Genomic DNA, 27405 nt, shown 5'->3' with positions numbered 1-27405 from the left:
TGTGGGACCTAAAAGAGGAATGGCACTTACACTGAAACCTTAATATCTTAAAATGTCCTTTTTATGAATTATTTTTCTGTGTTGTAGGCTGTATGCTATGTAAGAAATCTTCAGAGACATTTGCAACTGATTAATTACTGAATTACTGCTTAATGATTATTAGAAGTTAGCTTATAATGTATTAATTCCTGCTTATGGAAGATAATATTGAAGTATGTATGACTGAAGGGTGTGTATATCCACTGATACAGATTGCTGATACAATACTAGAAGATAAAATGCAGTTTGCTTAGGAGTTTGGCTAGTTCACATGGCTGTGATGCGTACATTTTATATTACCAATAAAGTTAAAAATACAAAGGAGCAGTTTTAGACAGTAGTCAAAGCTTCCAAAATTTCCGTGTCAGGCCTCTCTTCTGTACAGTGAGAAAACAGATTTAAAAATTAAACTCTATGGGCAGTATTTTGTAAGGAATATAATTTTTTTAAAAAAGAAGAGAAATAGCATACAAGCTTATTTACATACACATGTATGTATTCACCAGAAGAAAGAGAAAATTAAATAAAAAAAGATAATGAAAAAATCTTCCAGTACAGGGAAAACAATGTGTTGAGAATTATTTTTTTTTCTCTTTTACCTAGAGGGGGGTTTGGCCCCTTTTTCCTCAGGGGGAAAAACTTGTTTCTTATTTAAATAATTTTTAATAGGAATTTTTATGTTTAGCAACTTGAAGAGGAAAAAGCTTCCATTTTACAACAAAAAGTAGGAATCATGGCAGATCATGAAAAAGAGCAACATTCGTTCTTGTTTTTTTTTTCTTTTTTTAAAAAATACTTAACACAACAGAGAGACAGGTGTTGAAAGTGAACACGGTGGCATAGAAGGTGACACTGTTCCCCTGGAGAGTTTCAGTGCTAGAGTGGTGTACACGGACAGGGCACAGCTGTCATGTAATGAAGTTGTATGAATTCCTTCACCAGCCATTAATGCGTATGCCAAGGAAATATAAAAATAAGATGTATGTTACTGCTTTGCAAATTACTTACTGATATAAGTAATACTTCATTACAATTTCAGTTATGTCTCCTACCTTCCTCTCTGTGTTTATAGTATGTACAATCACCTCTACTTACATTACAGAAACATAGACTACAGAATTCCATTATGAATATAATTTTTAATTGTTTTTTTCATGGTCAGATATTAGTGATATTGTCTGTTATATTCATTCTGCCCAAAACTAATGAGTGACTCCTAACTACCTCTTATCTTACCTCTGTAAACTAATCTGCTATTGTTTTCTTTAATAAATAAAAGAATATTTACAGCTTTCTATAGTTTTCAGAAAGGAAAATAATGCACTTTTTAGCTGTAATACATTAACTGAAAAACTGTAAAATAACAGATGTCAATGCAGATTGGGTTTATTTTTCCAATATGCTTTTAAATGAATGAAAGTGAAACTGTTAATACTTGTTGTATCGCAGAAAGTTGGTTATATTTACACGATTTCAATATCTGTCTTTTAATGTTAGAACTGCAGTCACGTATGTGGGAGGTAACTGATGTTTGGCAGTTTCCCAAGAGCCTAGCTGCTATGAGCTTGTCATTTAGGATGACAGCCACTTTCTCTTTCCTGTTTATTTTGTGGTTTCATAAGTCATATCATTTTTCCATAGTTAAATAATGAATTTCTACTCACAGTAGAGCTAAATAGTCAGATATATGTCCCAACAATGCTACATGGACAAATGAAGAAGGGTATAATTTTCCTGGAAGAAAGAGATTCTAGTCTTCTAAAGCAGTCTTATATTGTGGCTGAAGCTGTGCAGAGATGTTTTCTTCTTGATGCAGATAAAGAAATACATGCTGGTTCATTCCCTCTAGGCATCTTGAGAATCTGATGGCATCCATTAATAAACCAAGCTGCAGAGATTATGGTCAGAAAAAGCAACGTTGTTAAAGAGTGACGTTCTATTACTCTGAATGAATATCTTTGTACAATGTGGAGTCCCACATACCTACTTTAATACTAAAGACCCTTTTTTTCACTTCTATGTTACAGTATCGATACAGTCATGGAAGAATGAACTGGACTGCAAGTTTCCATCTACATCACCCAAATTGTTGGCTTAGCTCTGTCTGCAAAGCCCTCATTAGAAAGGGGAGTGGAGGGAATGAACAGCTTGCTTTTTTCAGATTCCAGATGGAATTTGTAAATCTGACAGGTGGGGAAGACAAATGAGTGGGAAGAAAAATTTTCATACTTGTGAAATGACAAAAATCTGTCTAGAAAGTCTCAAGAAAATTAATATGGAACAAACCAGGGCTGTATATTATACATTTCCCAAATATAACAGCATTTGATAGATAATAATAATTCAGAAATACTTGTAACCAACATCCAGATAATCTGCAACTGGAAATATATCAGATGAATACCAGCTGGGATCCTTGCCTGTTAGCAGATTATTTTGCATAAAGACTTGCACTATCAGGTGTTTCATTTGAACTTCATTTTTCTGTATCCTTCTCCTATTAAATATTTCTCTGCTACAGAAATATGAATCTTACAGATATAGCTTAGTTCATTGTTTTTAAAATTCAATCATCTAAGGTGTTTTCAGTCATCAAATAACTGTACAAGGGCCATACAGAATACACTTTTTACTTTCTTTCACTTAAATTTTTAAGATTTCACATTTTTAGTATGCTGTGTTCCTTTTTGATCTTGTAAGCATGAGGCTGTGATTTTCCAAACACAGGTATTGGACTACACTTCTCAGATGTCCAAGTGGCCCTCTCTCTTCAGGACAAAACTAATCTGCTGGCTTGCTTGCTTCACATCTGACTATGCTGCTTATCCTGAAATGAACTGGATTTACATCAATACAGCAGTTAGTTTGTATAAGTCATACATTCCACTTTGCATATTTGCAAATATTGGAAGCAGAGGAAAGGAAGCCAGGCTGAAAACTCGAAAGTTTATACTGCAAGACACTTGGCTTCCTTATTTCCGAAATACATTTGAAAAGCAAAAGGTAAGGAAAGAGCACATGGGAAAAAAAGGAACCTGAGATAATAAAATATATAAGACTGAAAACCAAATTTCCTTTAACAATTTGTAAATAAGTACATGGATATATCTGAGTGTTCTCTACAAATTCAAGCTAGCTAGCTATGCAACACTACTGGCAGCAGCAGGTACAGTAAGGGTATATGGAAGCATATCGGGGGACTGTAGAGCAAGTTTGTGGAGCAGTTGTGGAGATCTGAATTAAAATTTTGTTGCCTGGCTATCTGTCATTGTAGGAAGACAAACTAGATTATATGTGGTTCCTTTCAGTCCTATTTGGGAACAACTGAAATAAAATCCCTTAACATGTTGTATTTCCTTTAATATGAATATGTCTGGATTTAGTTTTAATTAACCTTAATTTATTTTTCTAGGCAGTCTGTTGTCTTCCCATCTCTGAATTTGACTATCTGTTTATACAGGCATATATATATGTACATTATATTAAAATATTATATACAGCGTACATATGTATACATATGTAGTATGTTTATATGGACAAATACATATGCTTCCAGGTTATGGCGTTTCAGGGTAAAGACTTTAGGCAGCTTGTAAGCTCCTCCAGAGCACACACAGGTAAAATAAATGCTAGGTAAAATAAATAACTCTATGTCACTGCATTGAGCTCTCCAGTACTTTATGGCATCTGATAATTCACTGTACAAGTAACTCACAGAAATTCTTTCACATCACTTATGATACAGACTCTGACCTTCATAAGAAGTGTCATACAAAAAGAAATTAATTTGCTTTAAAGGAAATAGAACATGATTATCTTGATACAAAAAAAATCCTGCATAATAATATATGCTTTTACAGAATTATTTAAAGTTATTGAGAAAAAAACCTTATTTTCGCTTTTTTGTATTACACCATTTGACATTTCATGCAGGAGTGAAACACTGCTGTGTTTGGAATATCAACACTGAAATATAAGGAATGTTACATAGGGTCAGGGCAAAGGTCTATCTAATCCTGCAATGGCTTAAAGCAACGGCATAAGGAGAGAGTACAAGAACTAGGGCATTTATATGATACTTCCACTTTTGGAGTCAGGCACATCAGTTAAACTGGAGGTTTAAAAGCAAGATTTTACACTTCGCAACTTAACTATCGTTAGATAGTACAACCATCTTCCAAAAATTATCTTCTTCTATTATCTTTTAATATATGAAAAAGATTTGCAATTATTTTTCTCACTTATAGTACTTTACCCTCAAGCCTTTATATTAGAAACTGAATCAAGATGACTGTACTTTTCCCTAAAAGAATGGCCTCAGAAGCTGTGAATCCATCAAATGATGTCAAAACACCTAGAAAAACTTATGTGTAAAAAGCTATGTCTATAATCTGAACTGGACTTTTGTCAGGGCTTAAATATCCAGATAAAAATTCCTTCTGACCACAGAAAGTCTGCTTCTGCGTCACAGATGGGCAAGTGCTTTTAAGGAAGATTCACAATTTTTCTGTCAGTGGACAGTAAATTGCTAAAGGCTGCATGCCTGCAGCCTGCATTCAGAAAGAGACACAGCTCCTTTGTATTCACAGAAGAGTATCAAGCTCCAAGATATCCTCTAGGGAAAAAATGTAAATGCTGGGAAAGTAAAGGTTCTGCCTCTGCTGCCGGGAAGTATTTCACTGATGCTCTTAGAAACTGTGGAAGGATATGTGTGACCTACTATGCTGTATTGCACACAATAAATTCTTGTGGTTTTTTGTTACAAGCAGTTGTTCTTACTCTAGGTGGATTTACAAAGCAGAGTACCTTTTAAACTGCTATTTCACACCTCTTTGTCTGCAAAGTGTGCAAAAGGAAAAGGCTTGTTTACTGGTTGGCTCATTGAATTCTGATTTCTCTTCCCATTTTGTATCTCTAAGCCTTAATCTAAGCTCTTGGGGAAACAGCCATACTATTTATTTTCACAGAGGCTGTAGGCAAAGATTTATTAGCAATATGCTTCTGAATTCTACAGATTAATATACAACTGACAGGCAAAGTTCTTCTACTGATTATTAAAATTGCAGTCTATGCAGTCAGGATAAAGCATTTTTCATAAACTTAAGCTGAAATCAAATGCTGCTGCGTTGTATCTAGAGTGTGGATTGGAGATAGGTAGAAAGAACTACCAGAGTTTCATCAATTTTGTTTCCAACAAAAAAAAAAAGTATTCTAAAAATATATTTAAAATATTATTTGGGCAGCCTCTAAGAATGCTTGGTTTCAAATTAGTCATCAAGTACTGAGGGATAATTATAGCATCATAGCAGAGTGAATGTGAGGAATTGCGGTTCTTGTTGCTGAAGCAGAGATAATCGCTGTGAGCAGGCTCTCCACCCTTACCATTCTATAAACAGTTTGGCAGAGTGGTGAAGAGACTGCTTAGCTTCTTTCCATGTGAAATCACCAGGAACACTAGGATGAAATTTGTTTTAGTCAAATTAGTGGTAATTTTGCTGTCTTCTTCAATAGCTAATCGTACTCTACCGTACTATCAGAGGCTCAGAAGTGCTTATTAGTCTCTTTCCCTGATGTCAGTAGTTTCGGTCTGACAACAGTACCTGCTTTCTGCAGAAGTATCCCCAAAGCCTTGTGACCTCCCCTCTCTTTCCATTTCAATCCCAGCTATCCTTATACGCACCAAAAGAGCCACACAGGCAGGCGCAGGATGAAAACCAACCCTCCCCTTTAGGAGGCAAACCTCATGTTTCAAGAATCTAGTGACCCATTGATATGTACAGTCCTTTTTTTATGCCAGCTATGAATGCCTGCTTCATACACGTGTAATACATGGCATATAAAAATTTCTTAGACAGTCCCCACAGATGCCTTGGTCACCATCTTACATTCTCTCCAGATTTCACCAAAACCTGAACTGCACACTGTAGCAAACTGTTCTAGGCAGAGACTTCAGATGCAAAATGCAATCCAAGGACTCTAACCTTCAATGAAGATATTGTATATGCTGGTACCACAACATGTTCTAGAGAACTTGGTTTTGTTCCTCTGTTTCCTTGTCAATACCACATGCTTTTTCACAGTTTTCTCCAAATCTCTTCTCTCTCTACTGTCACTACAAAGTGACAGTATGTTTTTAAGGAAATATACCTATTGCCTTTTGTCACTATATCTTGTCTGCAAAGTCCTGTAAATAAAAATTGCATAAAATCAATAGGGTTTTTTTTTATTTATTCAGTGATTACTCAACAGCACTGCCATAATTATCTGTGCCATTTATGCGAAGGACCTCAATAATTTTAACTTACGAGACCATACTTGTACTTATTAAGTAATATGTCTTTTCAATAAACACTCTTTGTTCAGTTTAGTTTCAATTTCTAACAATTGTCTTAGTTGATCAGTTTTGAGTTTTGCAAAATCTAATTAGAGTTTTAGAGCTTTTGGAATACCTTGGGGGTTTTTTAACCAGTCCTTATGTACCGAAAAATCTCCTTACTCATCACTGAAACCTGAGCAAACATTAAGTAAAATCCTTTGTTTGATTATAGGGCCATAGGAAAACTTAATGACTTCTCTTAACTAACATCCTGAACATGGAAAGCCCAATAAATATTGAGTAATTTTAATGTTGCTTTGCTTCAGGCTGTCAGGATGAGTGGCCGTTCAAGACACTTGAAAGAACTATAACAAACACCAGAATGTTTGGATTAGGCCAGTTATTGTCTGAGTCACTTGTTAGTTTTTGAGTAATTCCTCCTTTTCTGGATGCTGACTCATTAAGAATTGAGAACAAAAACTATAGGCAGCATCATGTACATAAGCCAGATTCCGCTGAGGGGAAAAAATATGAATGATGATCCCTCCTGTAACTGCCACTCACAGAGATGATGGGCAAGAGTTATCAAACCAGCCAATGCCACCTTCTGAATTATTTTGTCAGATGATAGTCAACAGTAGGCTTACTGGCTGCCAGAAATGTCAGTTGTCTACTTCAGCACCTAAAGGGTGAACTCGGCACAGATTTGCATGAGTGAGCATCGACTCTTTAGTCTGGAAGCTGTCTCTTCACCAGCAACCACTCAATAGCACTCAATCAGTATTTTCCTCTGGACCCAGACACTATCTGGTGTGGGTGTCTGGATGTTTGAGACAGACATCTGGCACTCATGCATTGGCTGCACTACCAGCTCTGCTCCCTGCCCACCACTGTGAGGTTTTGCAAAGCACGAAAAGGTGCACTCTTTTCAGTGACCACATAGCTCCATTTCAGGTTGCTGTCAGGTTGCAGACTAGAAAGGATTCTGAAGATCACTCAAAATGATTGGGCTGAAAAGTAACAGTGTACTGATAGTAATGTGTGTTTTTTGCAGGGCTGAGCTCAGAAGCAGGAGAGTTTAAGAACCAGTTGCCAAAACCCTCCTCAATGAGCCATGCAGAGAAGCAAAGGAAAACACCCGGCAATCTGGAATAGCAGCCCACATGATCACAGACCATGTCGACATAAATGCCACAGTATGTGCAGTCTTTATTCATACCTGGTCCTATTTAAATCTGCACTACTTAGTGATCTGTGGTGATAGGGATGAACGTGATTGTGTGGCCTTCAGCAGGAATGGAACTCTTTCTCTCCTAAAAGCTGTTCTCTAGTTTAACTTACCTTTTTGTTATGTTAAACTCTCATTCTAGCTGTAATTTCTTACTCAGAGTTCTCTTTATTAACATCTGGGAACGAGATCACAGATCACTGAGTAGTCTAAAATCAGATGTGTCCTGAGAACTATACAGAAATCCATGACATTTTCAATTTCCTTAATTTAAACATCTTTAACCACTTAAAGGACACTGTGGTTTTCTGTATATCATAGTACATATCGCAGAATATTAAAGATGTCTAGATAAAAGATGGCAGTTCAAAAGAAAAGTGTCTTTTAAAATTGGTCTACAGCCTGTAAGTAGTAGGCAAGTGTTGTTCTGTTGTTTTTTTTAATACTGTAAATGTATAGAAAACTTCAGCTGAACAAAACCACATTTTTCCAGTCTTAGAAATATTTTTCAATAGTAGATAAGGAAAACATTTGCTTTATTGAAAGTAAAAAATAGATTTAAAAATTTTGGGAAGATTGCAAGGTTAAAAGAAAAGTAACCTCATTGAAATTAGCCAGCCACAAGAACACAGGAAACTGCACATTTCAGAGCAGGGCCAGCACACCCTGCAGAATATTTATTTTTAACATTGATCATATAACGGAAAAATACAAGTTAGCTGCAGTAATATTCTCACTCACAGAACACTAACATTTAAAACTAGCATTTGGGTATGAACAAGAGCATATCATTCCATGATTTTTCTCTTTTTTCCCTCCTTTTTATATTAGTGATTTTCAGCCTGACTAGTTTCTTCTACTTCCCCTTACAGGGAATAAAGTTTCAGGAGACAGAAATTGCATAACGGGGATATTTTCTTTCTTTTTTTTCCTTAAAAAAAAAAAATTGCCTTCAGACACAAAGGCAAGAGAATACAATATCCAAAACTTTTTTCACTTAGACCCAATGGCGTCAATGAATGCTGATTTTAGTACTGCTTATCTTGAACCAAAGTCACTTATAAAGTACAAAATTTATCCTAGCTGTTTGCCACAGATATGCAGGTAAAAATAGCATGGTAGTGAAACAAAACATATGATGAAAAAATGCCAGATGACAGCTAAGTGGCCTAGAAATTGAATAGGAATGAATTCTAAGTACTGTATCTTCTTCTCACATGCGTTCATTTTCTACACAAATTTTCTTTTCTCATTTTATTTGGAAATGAATTCTGGATTTTATTAAATAATTGCATTCATCGTTATTTCTCTTCAATAAGTAACAACAAAAGGCTATTTTAATATTTTATGTATTTATTAGCTTAAATATAACACAGGAAATGTTTCTAAAAACAGTACTGAAGGTACTTTGAGAACTGAATTTATTAAAAAAATTGTTTGGGTTTCATATTAAGGTATATTAAGTATAATGAAGAAATCTTTTACAGTGAGGGTGGTGAAACACCAGAACTGGTTGCCCAGAGTATTGATAGACATCCTGTTCCTGAAAACATTCAAGACCAGGTTGTCTTGAATGCGAGGCTCTGAGCAACCTGGTGTAGTTGAAGATTGCCCTTCTCACTGCATGGAGGTTGGAGTAGCTGACCTTTAAAGGTCCCTTCAACCCAAACCATTCTATGATTCCATGATTCTATGATTCTGTGACTATTCTTACTGTTATACAGAGAATGAAAGCTTTTCAGAATGAACTGCACTTTAATTTCTCAGAGTATTCAGAAGATCAGACTTCAGGTACTGGGAAGTTTATAATCCCTCTTGGGAATTTAAAATCAGAGGCCATACATAGGTATGTAGTGAAATTAATTTTCTAATATGAAGGAAAAGTCACTCATTCTCTTCTAAATCCTCAAGAATATTAATTTTTAAAGCACCTTTCTGTTATATATGATCAAATACTTTGAACGTTCTATGGTAAATACACTCATTTTCCCCCCTGCCAACAGTTTATTATGTCTCTGTATATTGACTACAGCTATTCAATCAGCATTTTTGTATTGAAAGAAACCTGATGGTGCCATCAATTGTATTATTTGGTAAGGGATTTCAGTTAAAAAGCACAGTATTGATTAGACTCTATTTTTGAAAGAAATAAACAAACTGGTATCTAATCAGAACTGTGCATATATATATGTGTGTATATCTCTATGTATAGCTGCTTATTTTGACAAACATTGTTTGAGTAGCTCCCTCGGGGAATGGTGTCATTAATCAGCTAATGATAAGTGAAAAATTGTCCACTGGGCATTTCATTCATTATCAGGATATACAAAGCCCTTTCACCTGGCTGATTTTTTAAAAGATTGGAGAGGCTGAGTACTATGTTATGTGCAGGTTGAAAATTGTTTTTCTTAAATACAAAATGAAACCCAGAAGTTATTAAGTATGCATGCTTGTTCCTCTACGCAGTATGCAGTGAGACCCTTTGGAAGTTTGAGATATTTCCAGGGCTGGAGGTGACTGAACTAAGCTTTTCTTTCTGAAATAAAGAATATGAGCCCTATTGCTTCTGAAAGACTTGGCGGTTAACAGAAAGCCCATGCCATGACTAAGTACACAGCTTTGCATTATTTAGGCCTCACTGCACAAGACTGTTTCACCTCTACTGCAGAAATTCTCAGGTCACTTGTATTGAGCCTTTGAGGATTGTGATTATTTCACTGAGGTGGTAATGTTAAACAGCACCTCCACAGGCACACACATATCTACCTATATGCGTACACAGCACATAGATACAGATATACATAAAAAAATATTTTAATGTATATGTTCATTAAATAACCTATTAATTTCTTTCTTAAGGCAATTGGTTTGGTTCTTTCTGCCTCTGAAGACAAGATCTAATTTATTGTCATTGACGTGGACAACGTATCATACAGCTTTCAGGTTGTAACTGGCACCCCATCTAATAATCCCTACTATTCTAAAAAAGCACATTCTCACACACATATACATTCCTATCCAAGCAATCTGTCCATACAAATTGTGTTTAATATAACTTCAGTACAACCTCAGGCATTCACAATCAGTGAACGTCTTTCACTGTTATCTACTTAACAGAGCCTGTGGCTGGTTTTTCCAGAAGCAGACTCAAATCCAGCCCAGATTATTGTATTTCATACATTAAGTCTATGATATAGAGAGCTTTTAAACTATTTTCTGTGTGATGTGTCTTCACAAAAGGCAGACAGAAGGTCAGTGGTAGAAAAATAAATTAAAAAAACCCCTTACAATATCTATTTTAATATTATTATAGATTCATGTTAGAAGAAAAAAAATATTATAAGAACAATTTAAGGAGCAATGGTGCCCAAGTATTTCTGAGGCAGGTTTTCATAACTGCATTCTTGTGTCTTTTAAAGTTCTGGTTGCAGAAACAAAGGCAAACATAATCATTAGGACAACAAATCAAAGTTCCAGAGAATAAGCTTGAGAAGATCTTGAAATTTCTCTAAGATTTATGTTTTTCCAGTTTTGGACTAATGCTGAATCAACTGCTCTGCATATAAGGGTTTTCTGATTTTTATAATTTGATGATTTTTAGGGAAAGAAAAAGAAGATATAGGCAGTAATGTTGGTAAGTCAAAATGCCTTATCATTGTGTTCTGTCTGTGATGAGGTTTTTTAAGCAGACATTTCACTTTTTTAAAAAAAAATAGAATACCTCCTTGCAATTTTTCTTACTCCTTATTCCCACTTGAAGATTCACCAAGAAAAAAATTGGCTAGAGAACGTAGTACAATAGTGGTTCCTTTTAGAATTTCATGTGGCAGGTTACAACAAACATTCTCTGTCCTACCAGAGAACTGACCACCATAATGGCAAAGGAATCCTTTGCAGAGCGTCACCCACACCTGGTCTACCTCCTCATGCACCTCTCCAGTGCCACATCAGGATAAAACCAGGTAGGTTTTGAATTTCCATACTGGCCTCAAACAGAGCCTCCTCCCAGTTCTTTATATATATCTCAGTCACAGAATCACAAAAAAGCGTAATTAGATTGGGACCGTTAGATGTCATTTTGCCCAACCTCAAATCGGGGCTAAATTCAAAGATAGGCTTGGCCTCTACAATGATGGCTATTCCACTACCCCTCTGAGTCTCCTCTCCCTGCACATTATCACTTTCATCACCAAGACTTTCTTTCCAGTTGCATCTATGTGTAATACTGTAGTCATGGCAAAAGAATTAGTTACATCAGTGAGACCTGTTAAGAAAAGCAGTCCCTCTTAAAAAAAAAAAAAGCATAAAATTGCAGACCAAAGCCTCTTCTGTTCCAAACCTACCAGCTGCTGAGCAATCATGGTCACATTTATAAAAATTACTTCTAATACTACATTTCTCTCTCATGTATATTATTTTGGCATTTTAAATGATTCTTCAAACCTGAAGCGACAAGAAGTTTGAGATCGCTTTTGAAGATGCAGCTTTTGCTGTATGTGGGCCTTACTTCATCACTTGAAAAGTTGGAACGTACTTCATAGAACACCATACATGTTAATTGCCAAAATCTGTACAGTTTTGTTTATTGGTTTAGAATCATAGAATCATTTGAGTTGGAAGGGACCTTAAAGATCATCTAGTTCCAACACCCTGCTATGGGCAGGGACACCTCCCACTAGATCAGGCTGCCCAAGGCCCCATCCAGCCTGGCCTCAAACATTTCCAGGGATGGGACAGCCATCCTGGGAAACCTGTTCCAGTGCCTCACCACCCTCATTGTGAAGTATTTCCTCCTTATGTCTAGTCTAAATCTGCCCTCCCCGATTTATATCCATTCCACCTCTCCTATCACTACATGCCTTTATAAAAGTCCCTCCTCAGCTTTTTTGTATGCTTCCTTCAGGCATCTTTCTCCAACACACAACATACCTTCAGTGATTTATCTATACGGCCTTTAAACCTTGTCCTCCTCATTATTGCCTAGCTGTTTCACATACAACATTTAATTTGAGGAAAATACATGTCATGTACTTTTTATATTCAATATATAAAACCACATAATTGTTTACACTTTAAAAAAAATTAGGGTCTCTAATCACTGCAATAATGAAAAACAAACTGAATGGTTTTCTGAAAGAACAACATTTCCCCAGAACAATCAGATTTTTTTTTTTTCCAGTCACAGCTTCAAGTTGAAGTGAAAAAGAAACTTGTTTCTAAGGAAGCGACATATTTGTATTAGCTAATCTGGGACATGACTTAAGAAAGAATACTACAGAGCAAATCAACCATTACAAAAGTGCTTTGTACAGGCATCATAGTAAGTTTCCTAGTGCTGTCTGCTTTTTCTGCTCTTTATCATGAAAGACATTTTTCAAATAACTGCTATAAACTTTTTAAGTACTCCTGACTCCAAAGCAAAAAAAATCCTCAGTCATAAAAAATTTTGCATTAACTTTCATGAAAGCATATTTTTAACCTTTGCAAAGTCTATGAACTTTGTACTCAGCCCCATGACTTTAACACTAGTCTCCACATGGCTAAGACACTAACCAGTTAGGGATAATAAGCAGGAAGGCATTCTGTGCAAATGATATATAATTTTATGTTGCATTCCTCATATCATATTACGAATCACACTAGAATTTCTGTGCCTGAGTCATACACTTTGTTAGGCCAGGCAGCATGTGACATCACTCCCTTGGTAATCATAAACATTATGCGTAGATATTATCTGCTGCTCAAGAGAAACCTGCAATTAATGACTAAGCCAATCAGATATAATAAAATGCTAGGGTCTTCCAAGTCCTATAAGTATGTACTAATCAAACCCCGTAAAAGCTCCCACTGCTGCCTAACCCAGTTTGTGTTTTCAGAAAACCACACATTTTTGGAAAAGTGTATATTTTCAAAAATTTAGGAAAATGTCCAAATTTCTAAAACCTCTGAGGCTCACTTGTGTTTCCCACTGCCTTGCTGTGTGTCTGAAAGCTTTCTCATAGTACTGGTCATAAAAGATAATCCTCCATTTCATTCTTATATGGCTACTTTTAAACGGATCCATGCATGTTCCTGAGAACAAGCTCCAGTACCCTCATTTTAGGAAGTTGGACAGCTCTAATGTATCCCAGTAATTTAGGATTTGGATTTTCCACACACATAAATACATGTGTGTGTATATATAAAAATATATATATATAAATATATACATGTACACATTAGTCAAAGAGTTGTCATAAATGGAGTTAACTCCAGCTGGAGGCTGGTCACAGGTAGTGTCCCCCAGGGCTCAGTGCTGGGTCCAGCCCTGTTCAATGTCTTTATCAATGACCGAAATGAAGGCATTGAGGGCACCCTTAGCAAGTTTGCGGATGACACTAAGCTGAGTGGAAGTGTCGCTCTGCTGGAGGGCAGGGAGGCTCTGCAAAGGCATCTGAACAGGCTGGACCACTGGGCTGAGTCCAATGGCATGAGGTTTAACAAGGCCAAGTGCCAGGTCCTGTACTTGGGGCACAACAACCCTGTGCAGTGCTACAGACTAGGAGAAGACTGTCTAGAAAGCTGCCTGGAGGAGAAGGACCTGGGGGTGTTGGTTGACAGCCGACTGAACATGAGCCAGCAGTGTGCCCAGGTGGCCAAGAAGGCCAATGGCATCTTGGCTTGTATCAGAAATGGCATGACCAGCAGGTCCAGGGAGGTTATTCTCCCTCTGTACTCGGCACTGGTGAGACCGCTCCTTGAATACTGTGTTCAGTTCTGGGCCCCTCACCACAAGACGGATGTTGAGGCTCTGGAGCGAGTCCAGAGAACAGCAACAAAGCTGGTGAAGGGGCTGGAGAACAGGCCTTATGAGGAACGAACGGCTGAGAGAGCTGGGGTTGTTTAGCCTGGAGAAGAGGAGGCTGAGGGGAGACCTCATTGCTCTCTATAACTACCTGAAAGGAGGTTGTAGAGAGGAGGGAGCTGGCCTCTTCTCCCAAGTGACAGGGGACAGGACAAGGGGGAATGGCCTCCAGCTGTGCCAGAGGAGTTTCAGACTAGATACCAGAAAAAAATTTTACACAGAAAAGTTCATCGGGCATTGGAACAAGCTGCCCAGTGAGGTGGTTGAATCATCACCCCTGGAGTTATTTAAAAGATGGGTAGACGAGGTGCTCAGGGACATGGTTTAGTGGCAGAAAGGAATGGTTTGACTTGATGATCCAAGTGGTTTTTTCCAACCTGGGGATTGTATGATTCTATGAAACAAGTAATGTCTCCTTTGCTACTCACCAATATTTTTTGCTGCTGGAAGAAGTTTAGAACTCCTGAACGCTCCCTCCAAGGGTAACATAGGGGTGGGAGCAATTTGTTAAATGACCTTATTATTACCAAGAAGTCTGTATCTATTAACATAGACTTATCCATTTTGCAGAGCATAGATGCATATTGCTTTTCCTGCAAATGTTAGTAAATAGTATTAATTTTGTAGACTGGATTGTACCAAATTTCTTTTGGTACAGCAGCATTTGCTAATGCTGAGTACTTCCAGAAGAAAATATGAGTCAGCAAGGGTGATGGGAAGTATAATTTTATAAATATTTTAATATTTTAATAATTTTATGCTAAATTTCTTTTTTGTACCTTTAAAAACTAGAGATGCAATTCTGTCCATTTACTTTCTTACATGCTGTTTAATACTCTTATCGATGATATAGACAGCGAGATTGAGACCACCCTTTGGCAAGTTTGCAGATAACATCAAGTTGAGTGGTGCATTTGTCACACCAGAAAGACAGGATAACATCCAGAGCAACCTAGTCAAACCGGAAAAGTGGGTCTGTGTAAACCTCATGAGGTTCAAAAAGGCTAAGTGCAAGGTCCTAACACTTGGGTCAGGGCAATTCGTGGTTACAGTACAGGATGGGGGATGATGTGATTCAAAGCAGCCCTGCAGAAAAGGACTTGGGGATGCTGGCTGATGAGAAGCTCAACATGAGCCGGATACGTGTGCTTGCAGTCCAGAAGGCCATCCTTATCCTGGGCTGCATCAAAAGAAGCATGGCCAGCATGTTGAGGGTCTACTCCTCTCTTGTGAGGCCCCACCTGGAGTATTGTGTCCAGTTCTGGAATCCCCTACATAAGAAGGATATGGAACTGTTTGAAAGTGTCCAGTCGAGGGCCACAAAGATGACCAGAGGTGTGGAGCACCTCTCATATGAGAACAGGCTGGGAGAGGTGGGTTTGTTTGGCCTGAAGAAGAGAAGGTTCCAGGGAGACCTTATAAAAGCCTTCCAGTACTTGAAGGGGGCCTACAAGAAAGCTGGGGAGGGATGTTTTACAAGGGCATGTAGTGATAGGATGATGGGAAATGGCTTTAAATTGGAAGGAGGAAGATTTAGATTAGACATTTTGAAGAAATTCTTCATGTTGAATGTTGAGATACTGGAACAGAAAAGAAAACTTTTCTGGCTGCCCAGAAAAGTTGTGTATGCCCCATCCCTGGAACTGTTCAAGGCCAGGTTGGATGGGGCTTTGAGCAGCCTGGTCTAATGGGAGGTGTCCCTGACAATGGCAGGGCGTGTTAGAACTGACTAGATGATATTTAAAGTCCCTTCCAGCCCAAACCATTCTATGAATCTATCATTCTTTCATCATTAGAAAAACTATTACTGCTTCTGAAGCGAAAAGAAAATCAGTTACAGTCCTTCAGGTGACACATTTGGGATAGGCTGTACACTGTAGTTTTTCAGTATGCACTGTTCATCACAGCTGATTAGTTTGTACTTTTACCATGTGTCACAAGGTTCTACACCTCCTACTGCCAGCTCTTCATAGATTCCACCTTTTGCCTCTTCAAGACTGGCTGCCTTCCAGTAAGAAATGTGAACATTGGCTGCTCTAGAATCTGCCCCTACCATCCACCAAGTCCCCTGACTCACCCCATCACTTTTAATTACAGACTTGGGGTTACCATATGGGGTTTTCTGCTCTGAGGGTTAGCTAGGATAATCAGCAAAAGGAGCACCAGATGCAGGTGGCAGCAGAACACAATTCTGGCTCCCATAGAACTGCAGCCTAAAAAATGCAGACTCCAAGGCGCAGCTGCCCTTGCCATATAGTTCATCAATACATTGAATCATGCACTTTCTTACCAGTTATCATCTCTTGCATCTGTCAGGCCTTTAAATTGGTTAATGACTTTAGCTATGCACTAAGCATGAACAACATCACTTGTCATTAGCAGCCTTGTGCATTCAGTTTATGCTACATGTCTTTATTTTGTTTGTACATTACTTCCATATTACTTCAGGTCCCCTGCATAATTATTGCTGTGATGGACCACAGCTAATCCTGCTCATTAGTTCTTTATCAAGCTATTTATCAATGATATTCCTAGGCACTCAGGTGGTTCAAATGCATAGCTATAATAGTCAGATTTCGTTATCTCCAGGCCTGTATGACATTTCTTTAGCCTAAATTCTGAGGTCATATTTCTTGGAAATAGTTTATTATTTGAAATGTAATTTCAAGTGTCTTGCACACAAGCTATTTCCATAGTCTCACGTGACCATGGAGCAAATTTCAAGTTCTGCTTTTGAATACTCTGATCCATCATAGACCCAGATAACCAGCAATATCCTTATTTCACCTCTCTTCTGGTAAAACTGAGAGAAAGCGAACCTTTCAGAAACAGCATCTCCCTCCTGATCCCACAGGATTACGGAACATGGGCAAGCTCAGAGTTTGTTTCTCGGATCTCAACCCTGCAGAGTCCATGGCACAGAGATGTGCTTTGGCAGAATTAGTTACAATGGTTTAACATAGTATCGCTTCCTGGGGTTGAAGCTGTGCCTCCTGGCCAGAGGCTGCTGCAAGGAATGTTTAGGTTAGGGGTGAGGCTGGTTCTACTGAGATAACAGACTACGAATTGCGGTAGGAGAGACACAAACTGTTCTACTATGAAGAAAGCAAGCTTTGTTAACAAGTCTATATACTGCTGTGGGCATTAATCTCTCAATTTATTCATTTAGATCCACCAGATATTACTTGCCAGAACCTTTAGGCACTCAAATAATTTTACAGGGTTGACTGACCCACCTTTTTTGTGTTGTTTGGGGCTACTTATAACCACTTGCTTGCCTAGAGCTGTTAGGCATAAAGGCTGATGTCTTCTGGACAGTTTTGGTGTGCTAAATCTGTCTAAGTAATAAATTTATCCAGTCATAGGAGGAGAACAATGGTTGAGCACAAGCATGCCACTCAGCCTGACAAAGCCCAAGGACAGTGAAGATGACATTTTACAAGAACAGTACAAGTCAATGTAGATGACAGGCTGTAGGCTTAAATATAAACCATGAACATAATTCAGCATTTCTAGTAACAACAATCAACTTACCAAAATTAAATACTATCAGTTCAAAACACAATGGAAGCAAAAATGAGATACATTTCAAAGTTCTGAGTCGCTGCAAAGATAAAAACTGGACTTGAAGTTTTTTGTGGTTTGAGCTAAATTAGAGTCGGTTTCTGTGACTAACTCAATTGCTGTAATTAACTTAATTTTCTGAAAGCTAACTGCATGTTTTTGAGACTGTTCTTCTCTAAAAGTGATAACACAGGGCATTGGTATGCAAAAAGGACAATGCTTATATTTATTCCTATAGCAACCAAGGCCATCCTTGTTATGGTGGAAAAGGGCTGCACCTGTGAGGAGGGGTGAATAGGGCAGGTGATCCTGACCTGACCAACACAGTATTCCATCCCATATACATCATACTTGCTATAAACTTCAGAGATCATGAGAGTCTAGCTCTCTTCTGCGATGGCCAATGTCCAACGAGGACCTTGTCTGTTTGGTTGCTCCTGATCTTCAATCTGTACACTCCTGAATCCAGTTGCTGATCTCAGCTCCCTCCTAGCCATGGACCCATTCCCTTGTGTCTGCTCTACAGTATTTGAGGTAACACAGAGTCATCGAGGGGTGGGGTCACAATATCATATATTTTATTACTTTGCAATTATTTTCATCATCATCATCATTTCATTAACACTGTAGTTTTAGTTTCTAACCCACAAGTCTTTTTCCTCTCATTTTCCTCTCCCCTTTCCCTAAGGATGGAGAGGAAAGGGATTTTGGAGCTGCAGGGTTTTAGCTGCCAAATTTAGCTGGGCTGGGGCTAAACCATGATGAAGTTCTACTCTAATCTGAAATACATTGCCTGCAGAGAACTTAAGGGGAGTGGGGTGGGGGAATAAGAAAGAACGAACAAATGAACAACGAAATCTCACCAAAATACATTAGAACTAAAAGAAGAAAAAAACAGATAAAAGGTTGAAGGCCTGGCAAGTGCATTTTTATTGTTCCCAAACACACATTAAGCTCTTTCCTTCTTGATTTCTGGAATCAGGCAATTATAGTAAATTACCATCTCAGCTTAAGTATTACTAGGCTGTATGGAAGAAGAGAAGTTTAAAACCACAAGATATTTAGATTGTAAATAAAAATGGATTATATATCTGGTTGTCCCCAAGTTTATCTTTCTAAAAAAGGTAGTAACAAACTCTTTGTCTCAATGCTCAGATTCTGACTTCCCCTTCTACTAAATGAAAAAGTAACATTGTTTCCATTTTTGCGTTTCACAGTTTGGCCTTGACTCCTGTGTTTTCTTTCCATGGCTGTGCATCTGGCCACGGATGATGGAGACAACAAACTCTATTGTCAACCAGTCTCACACAAAAGAAGGATCTGTCTTTTGAAAAATTATTTTTATTATAATATACAGGGATACAGTATAGTGGTGGATTTGGCAGTGTTAGGTTTAGAGTTGGAGTCAATTATCTTAAAGGTCTTTTCCAACATAAATGATTCTGTGATACTGTGATTCTCTGAAAACAGAAGGCCGCTGGGGGCTGAACTTCTTTATATATAAGATGGGAAGGCAGTAAGGCACTTGTGGGAGGCTGTTGCCTACAACAAAAGTAGATTGGCTTTTTTCCACAACACTCATGCAAAATATATTGAAATTAATGTGAGTCATTGAACGGATTTTAGAGCATTTTTAAGAGAGATCTAAAGGCACAGCAGCACAACTGAGTGTAATGGACTGAGAAATGGAGGTGGTAGTGAACTAGTGCCACTGTGTAACATAACAACCATTATATTAAATGATGGAATCAAAATACATGCACACCGAGAAAATAATCAACTTATATTTTCATTTTCATTAACTAAAGGAAACTACACAAAATGCAATTCATGTTGACAAACCCATAAAAAATGCAGTGTTATAAATTAAGCATTGTAAAGTACAAAAATATTTTTCTATGTTAGGAATGTTTATTTTCTTACTAACCAGCTTACTGTTTTCAAACATTACATTCCTAGGTGCCACAGGAACCAAAACAACTCTAGCAACCCGGCCCAGAAACCGAGCACCTCACTAATATCCAAAGCAAAAAGCACAGTAGCAGAGTTTGTAGCCAGCCTTAACCTCTGAGCGTGGATAAACAGCCCTCGATTATTATTTACTCGAAGTCTGACGCTTTAGTGCCTTTCAGGTAGCTATTCCCACACCTGGCGGAGCTGAGGCTCTCCAATCATTCTTCAGCCTGACTGATCTTCGGGCCATTTCGAGCCCCGACTCGCACCCTGCCGGCTTTCCGACAAAGCCCGAACGCGTTCCCGTTTTCCTCAGCGCGTTTAGCGCCACCGAACTCACGACAGAGCTAGAAGGATGCTTTGCGCGTTGATTTCGGAGGTTCGTCCCTCCCAACTCATCTTCCCGAGCCAGGCACGGGCAGGGCGGGACCCGGCCCCCGCCATCGGCAGCGTTCGGGGTTTCTCCGTTCCGCCAGCGACCCCAAACCGCGCTCCCCGGCGCGCCGCTCCCCCCCCTGCCTCCCACGCGGCTTCCTGCTCGCCTCGCGGGCGGCCCGGGACGGCGGCGCCCGGGCGGCCGCGATTGGCGCGCGGGGCGCACGTGGGGTCGCTCTCACGCCTCGGCGCCGCCAGCGCCCGCCGGGCAGGGGCAGCGCGCGGGGCTCCGCGCATCGCCCGCGCCGCGGCCGCGAGGGGAGCCAGGTAGGTGCGGGGGCGGGGGGGTGGGGGGCTGGCTGCGTGTCCGCCCTCCGCGAGTTTACGGCTCTGGGGGCGTCCGGGTCCGCGCCTCGAGGAGCGGCGGCTGGGGTCTTGCGGCGGGGGCGGGGTGGGGGGGACTCGACTCCGCAGTCGCCCCTTCGGCCCGGGGCTTCGCTTTTCGTGCCCCCGCCGCTCCTCCTGGGTGGTGGGGAAGAGCAGCGCAGAGCCGGCCCGCAAATGTTAGGCGGATCCAGACTCCTTCCAGCGCGATGTTTTAGGAATAACCTTGGCAGCCGACTGAAACGGGCACCGTTGCCTTCCCTGCCTTTCCCTTTGAGGTATCTTTGCTAATGGAGAAGTAAAACTTGGAGCGTCCGTTTTCTTTATCCTCTTCGTGTTGCGTCGATGCTGGTGAAGTTCAAGGGAATATTCACTGTTATTTAGAGAACTGCGTTATTCTTTTTTCATCTTATTTTGCCCTCTGTCAAACAGAGGAGTTTATGTTCTGGGAATGACATCGCTTTGCAAATCCCCCTATCTTCTAAAAATAAGCTGTCTTTTAGGATGTCTTCAGCTTGGCTGTTTTCCTTTTGTGAGTCAGAACTAGCGTTACTGCTTTGCATTGCTTCAGCGGACTCCAGAAACCCACGACATCTCTCTTCAGAGTTTTAGGAGTTGTTGCTCATGTGATGATCAGACATTTCTTTGTGCTTAACTTGACTGAGGTGGGCAGGACCTTTTTCCATCCTGAAATACTGGAAGATGACAACATGGTTTCTTGATTCTCTTTTGATTATAACATCTAATCAAAGCTGCAGCATCTAACTGCGGAGAAGATCTCTGATCTGCTGTCTCTTTCATAAGAGAGGAATAATCAGAGTGCAGGAAAGTTGTACTTTGCTGGAGATGCGTTGAATCTTTTCCACATCTGTAGCTTCCAACCACACATTCACTCTTGAATTTTTCTGTAAGTGTAGTTAGCTGTTTTAATGCAGCCTTAAAAACTCCAGATGTGGTGTTTTTTTAAGTAACAAACACAAAATAAAAAGTTGCATAAGTTTGAGTGTGAATAGTCATGATGGCAAGTTAGTTTTGTTCCCCCCCCCAACCCTCTATATAATATATTATGATTTCTTGCGCTTAGGAAGAATGATCCCCTGTGAGGCTGCTGGTAGTCTATTTGATAAATTACTTTAAAAAAGGTCTTGTTCAGCGAAATGTTTTAGAACCTTTCTGCCTGGGGTAATGCAGTTAGGGTGTAGTCACACCACACTAATTTTCCTTGTGCATACCCTTGATTTTCTTTAAGAGCATGCCGTAAAAGTTGGATAGCACCTTTAAAAATGCGTTAAGACAAATCAACGAAAAGTACCATGAAATTTTTAGAGTGGAGTGAAAACACCGTTTGGGGCGTTAGCCCAGTCACCGTTTTGTGATAGCTTCCCTGGTGAAGAAATTTCCATGTGGAAAAAGGTCTGTGAAGAATTGTGCTATGGGAAGTAAGGGATGTTTTACCCCTGAGGCAGGGCATTTGCCATAGGAACTGAGGTTGCTGTAATTCACACATGGTCATTTTGGACCTTGATTTCATTTACCTTCATATTTCTGCGTGTCCTAGACCTAGTCTGAAGCTGGACAGCTAGAGGCAGGGAATTGTAACAGTAATACAATATCATGTACTCTAAAAGGGCCAAAAAGAAGTATTTTGTATTTATGTTTTTTCTTCCATCTGTAAATGCAGATCACTTCATTTTGTGTGCTTGTGGGATTTGTAGACAGTGAAGATAGTATAAATATAAGCAATTCATGAAATCCTCAGCATGTAGGGGTTGTTTTTCATGTCCTAGTTGTACATTTTTCCACTATGTTACATTAGGCTATTTATACTGGAAGTTTACTTATTCAATAAGATGAATTTATCAATAGATACTTCTTGAGTTTGTACTGTTATTAGTGGAATAAGGCATATATAAGAGAATTTAAAAATACCTTTTTTAAAAAAGATGCAGTTTTAAAAACTGTATAGAATAACATTACTTTTGTTTTATTATGGATAAAGTTCCATGAAATGCTGACTCTGGAAAATAGGGAAAATAGTACCTGTTGGTCTATTTTGGGGGGATGTATGCTATTTGAATAATAGCGCATTTGTTCTTTCTTTATCTTTTCTTCCTTTGTAATTTAATATTCCTTCCCAGTGTACAACTAGCAAGTTAACGTTGCTGAGGTTGTACAAACGTGTTTTAATCACAGTTTTGGAAGCTTATGTTTGGATAACATGATGGTAAGACAAATTGATTCCTTCTGTTTTTAACCAAACAGGAATGATACAGCTATTGTGTTTACAGAGACAGAACAAGCCCTTCAAGAGAACACTTAATTTACTTAGTCTTTGACTGGCAGTCTCTAGTGATGATAGGGATTTGAAAAATGGATGAACTAAAAAGCTTGGCATTAATTTGTATTGTAGCTGGATGTGCCAGTGTGGCTGCAGCAGGCAGTGTTACATATAGAAGTGTGTTTAAATTTAGGCTTTAGGTTTGACTGTATCTTGTTTTGAGTCAGGACACGCTAAGTATGGTAAACGTAGTGTCTTATCAGTGCTAATAAGCATCACCTGATTATTTCTAGTTTCTTCTTGTATAGCATTCTGTGGTTATATGAATCTCTAATAGCGCACAAATACACGTTTTTGGGGTTTTTTTCTGTATCCCAGACAAATTTCCTAAATTTGGAGGGAGAGCAAAATAGTAGCAACAATAAAAAACAAGAAATGGTTTGACAAGAGAAGGTATTCTTCTATTTTTTTCTGCCCAAACCATGTCGTAGAGCATTTAGACTGATGTGTAGGAGGGAAGTCTGGTTTTAGTGGGGGAAAGTACATTTCCTTGTACTGCCTTTTTTTTCCTCCCCTCCCCTGAGTAAGCTGCTATCACAGAAATGAATGATAGTTTTTCGGGAAGCAAATGCATTTCTGAGGCTATATATAGCAGAAATAAACTCATGAAATGTATCTGCTGGGTAACTGAGGGGAGAAAAGAGACAAGACCATTTTACAAAATCATTGTTTTCAAACTCTTTCAGAACTGCCAGTACCCTCCCTCCATCCTGAAAAGTCTTTTTCTGGTAGTCCACTTTTTTTCTCTGGTATGTGTTTGCTGGAGGCCCAGTTGACATTGGCATGTTTTGTTCTTTGTCACACTCTGGAGCTCGTAGTTGAGCAGTAGGTGTGTTTCCTCTGCACCTAAAGTCTTTGACACAGATGATGATACTGCGAGGCTCCTTTGACATAAGTATAAAACATGCCAATTCCTTTGGAAATGGGATTGCATGACTGTAGGTTAGCTCAATAATTATGTATTCCTACTTTCCCTTTCATAAGTTTTGTTTGGCAGATAGTGTTGGGACAGGATTCCCAGCTATGGTGGAGTGCTGCAGGTCTGGAAGCAGTTTGGACTTTAAAGTTCCTGGAAGGGTGGGCTGTGTTCTTTACTTGATACTTGGAAGACCGAGGTTTATATGTATGTGTGTGTTTAATTTTGTGAGCTTCTGACTTTTATGTGTAGATTAGTTAGTGGTAATAGAATGACAGTAGCCCTAAAGGAAAAAATCTAGATATTTCTGATCTTTAACATTTTTGTTTCCTCCAGAAAACAGAAGTGTTATCGGTGTTTTAAGATTTCTCAGTGTTGAAGAATTCTTACCAATGGCTATGAACAGAAGTTATTGAGCGTTTTACTGGCATGAGCTGGTATGGGTTAAAAGCCAGCACTTTTTCTTTCTTGCCCTTTAAATTTGGTTCTAGTCTTGCTGTAGAGAGGAGAGCAGTGCCAGCTCCGAGAGTCTCTTCCTGCTACCCCTTGCCTTGACTGTCTTGTGTGATAAACTTCAGATACTTCCCCTTCATTATTTTTTCTTAGAGATGGCATGTGATTTTTATATCTGATACAGATCTATTAACAATAGGCTACCCTCCCCCACAAGTTGTCTATATCTCTATACAACCCTGTGGATGGAGAGACTTTGCAGAACAGGTTTCTGTATAGGTTTATTTTTTCTTGTTTCTGCATGAACCAGTTTAGTTAAACCTATGTCAGTAATATATTTATTATGAATTAGATTTCAGCACAAGAAGTTAACCTACTTCTCCTCTAGTTAAACTGAGACAAAATAAACCTGTTTAAATCATGTATTATGCTGCTGTGGAAACAATTCCTTTTGCATGAAGTACCACCATAAGGTAAAATTGGAAATGTAAGTTTTATAGAGTTTGCTTGCCCTGCAATTCATCTGAAAAAAAATGTTATAAATACTTATAATTTCTTCTTGGTAGCTATGCTGGCCAACAAGTTTGTTGTTTGTGTTTTGGTTTTGGGTCTCCTTTTCACAGGCAATTCTGTGCTATGCATGCAGGCTGTTTTAGAAATCACTGTCTTGCATCTTGCAGTTATTGTTCTCAAAACCAAAACTGGAATTCCTCAAGTTTACTTATAGATTTTTTTCAGTAGTGCAAAATTGGTGTTTTAATTCCGTTTCTACCTTTCCGCTTGCTAGTGTATTTTGGAGGAGGGGAACAGCAAACACTTGACCATATGCAATCCGCACTTGGAAACTCCCTCTTGGCAATCAACAGAAGTCTGTAGGATTTCACAAGCTTCCTCTTGAATTGTTTGCCTTTGTGGGCCATTATCTGATGATATCAACGTTCTCTCTCCATTTAAAGATACACAATGCTTGGGTCGTGATCATCACTCATATATAGAAAGAAAGAATATGATCAATTATTGACAGAGTCGTATTACTCTGTTAGAGTGAGTTCCTATTAGTTCATTTATTTTCTTGAGTTTGTACGGGAGGTGCCTGAAACTGTAATAAAAAATGTCCTAGTGCTCTGATATGCCCAGAGGTTAGTGACTAGTCTGCTACCTTTGTGACTTTTCTATAAACACTCCGATTAGCTTTGTGGAGTGGGAATTTGTTCACTGTAGGTTAATAAGCAGCTTTACCCTCTAACAGCATACACTGCTGTTCTGTAGGACTTGGTGTTGGGTTGTTAGCCATTTGGGCAGCATGCACTGGAGAAGGGATGGATGCTCAGAGATGTTCACCAGTTGTGCCTGGCAACGCAAAGGGATGACTTACTGGCTTCCTGGTGCCCATCAGTTCCTTGCTGATGTACAGCTACTGCTGCTGGACTCTGTATCTGTGGCCTTTGCCCCTTTCCTTCAGTGAATACAAATTATGAGATTGCAGAGAGACAAAAGAAGTGTCACGTGTCACTATACCCATTTTACTGGGAAAGATCAACAAAAGAAGTTGCGTTCGGCTGTCCTTAGTCTCTTTAAGATGGGCTTAGAGGTAGGTGTTGAAATTCAGAATTCACAACTTTTGTCGCTTAAAAATCTCTATTTATACACAAGTGATTGCATGAAGAAAGCGTTCTGACTTAAAAATAGAAAAAACAAAGTCATAGCATTGCAGAACAGCTGAGGTGGGACCTCTGGAGATCATACCCGTCTCTTCAGAAGGAAAACTATGTTATGATTAGCTTTTTATTTGTTTGTTTTGGATGATGTAGAAAGGAAATTGTTGCTCGCAAATTCAGATGTTGACTAGTTAAGAGAAAGTATCTAACCTGGGAGGTTTTGTTTTGTTCTTTTCCCATTGTTTTGTAAGAAGGCATCTGAGAGAGATCAGGGAGGCACTCACAGGTGGAATTGAGTTCTTGTTAGAAAAATTATAGGCCTAGAAAACTTATGTCTTTTCTGAGCCGTCTAAAGTTCGGACTTTCAGTATTCCATAGGCATCTTCCAGAAATGTTAATGTTACTTCCCTCCTGTGTCTTCTGACCTTAGTGCTTTGCCCTTCTGTTGTTAGCAGGTTGAATTAACAATCTGTATTGTATTAGAAGTGGTGGAAGGTTGATTCTGTTTCTAGGAAGAAGGAACAGAGTTCTTAGTTACTAGATCTGAAAAATTAAAATTGTGCCCAAACTATTTTTGTCTTGATCAGTACTGATGTTCAATTTCAGTATAAACACATCTCAAGTATGTTGTTTAGGGGAAGGATTATTCTTAACTGGTTTTAATAAAACTCCAGCTTAAGAGAACTGAAATCCCGTGTCAGTTCATTTAAATTTTGAAAACACAAGTTTTACTGTAGCATCTATGCATTTGCAGCTGTTCAGAAGTGACTGTCAGAGAGGAGCAAAGGGGACTCGCCACTATATGAAATGCTGTATATCTCCCACATCGCTGGTAATACAGTACTATCTGTATGTGAAGAGTACAACCAAGACTGAATATTTACATGTTTTTGATATTTTTTCTGCATAACAAGCTAGTTTGACTGTGTTACATTAGCAGACTGAGGTTGTTTTAAAGTAGAGTATTCAAGTCACTTTCAGTTTACCAGGGCTTGAAATTTGCATACAGTAATTCATGATTGAAGTGTATTTTTTTGAAGATTCTGACTTAAATTAACTCCTATGGAAATTAAAGAAAAGGCTGTGGTTGATTTCACAGAGACTTGAACAGAGCAGCTAGGCATGCTTTATTACACGGAGTTGCTTTACTTTTCTATCTCCTATGTACTTAGGTAGATTTCAGACGTTCCTTTAATATTTAACCTAAAGGAATAGGTGACATACGTTTCTGAGATGCTAAGACTGTAGTTATAGAATATAATCCATTCTTGAAATACCAAATCTAAGATTAAGGATTTTCTTACAGTGGCCAGTTGTATCTTGCAAAGCTGTTAATT

General features: G+C 38.8%; 1 protein-coding gene across 1 annotated transcript in view; it reads left to right on the top strand.

Annotated features, from left to right (window-relative positions):
• The first annotated feature begins 20579 nt into the window (after positions 1–20579).
• STXBP6 (syntaxin binding protein 6) overlaps positions 20580–27405 on the top strand; it is a 106713-nt gene continuing 99887 nt past the window's right edge. Inside the window, exon 1 of the mRNA XM_069858354.1 lies at positions 20580–20646. The gene's annotated coding sequence lies outside the window, so the exon portion shown is untranslated. The remainder of the gene's footprint in view (positions 20647–27405) is intronic.

Source organism: Phaenicophaeus curvirostris, chromosome 5, assembly GCF_032191515.1.
Source record: "Phaenicophaeus curvirostris isolate KB17595 chromosome 5, BPBGC_Pcur_1.0, whole genome shotgun sequence".
Lineage (NCBI taxonomy): Eukaryota > Metazoa > Chordata > Aves > Cuculiformes > Cuculidae > Phaenicophaeus > Phaenicophaeus curvirostris.
Note: the sequence above shows the minus strand (reverse complement) of the source record. Positions and strands in the feature narration are given on the sequence as shown.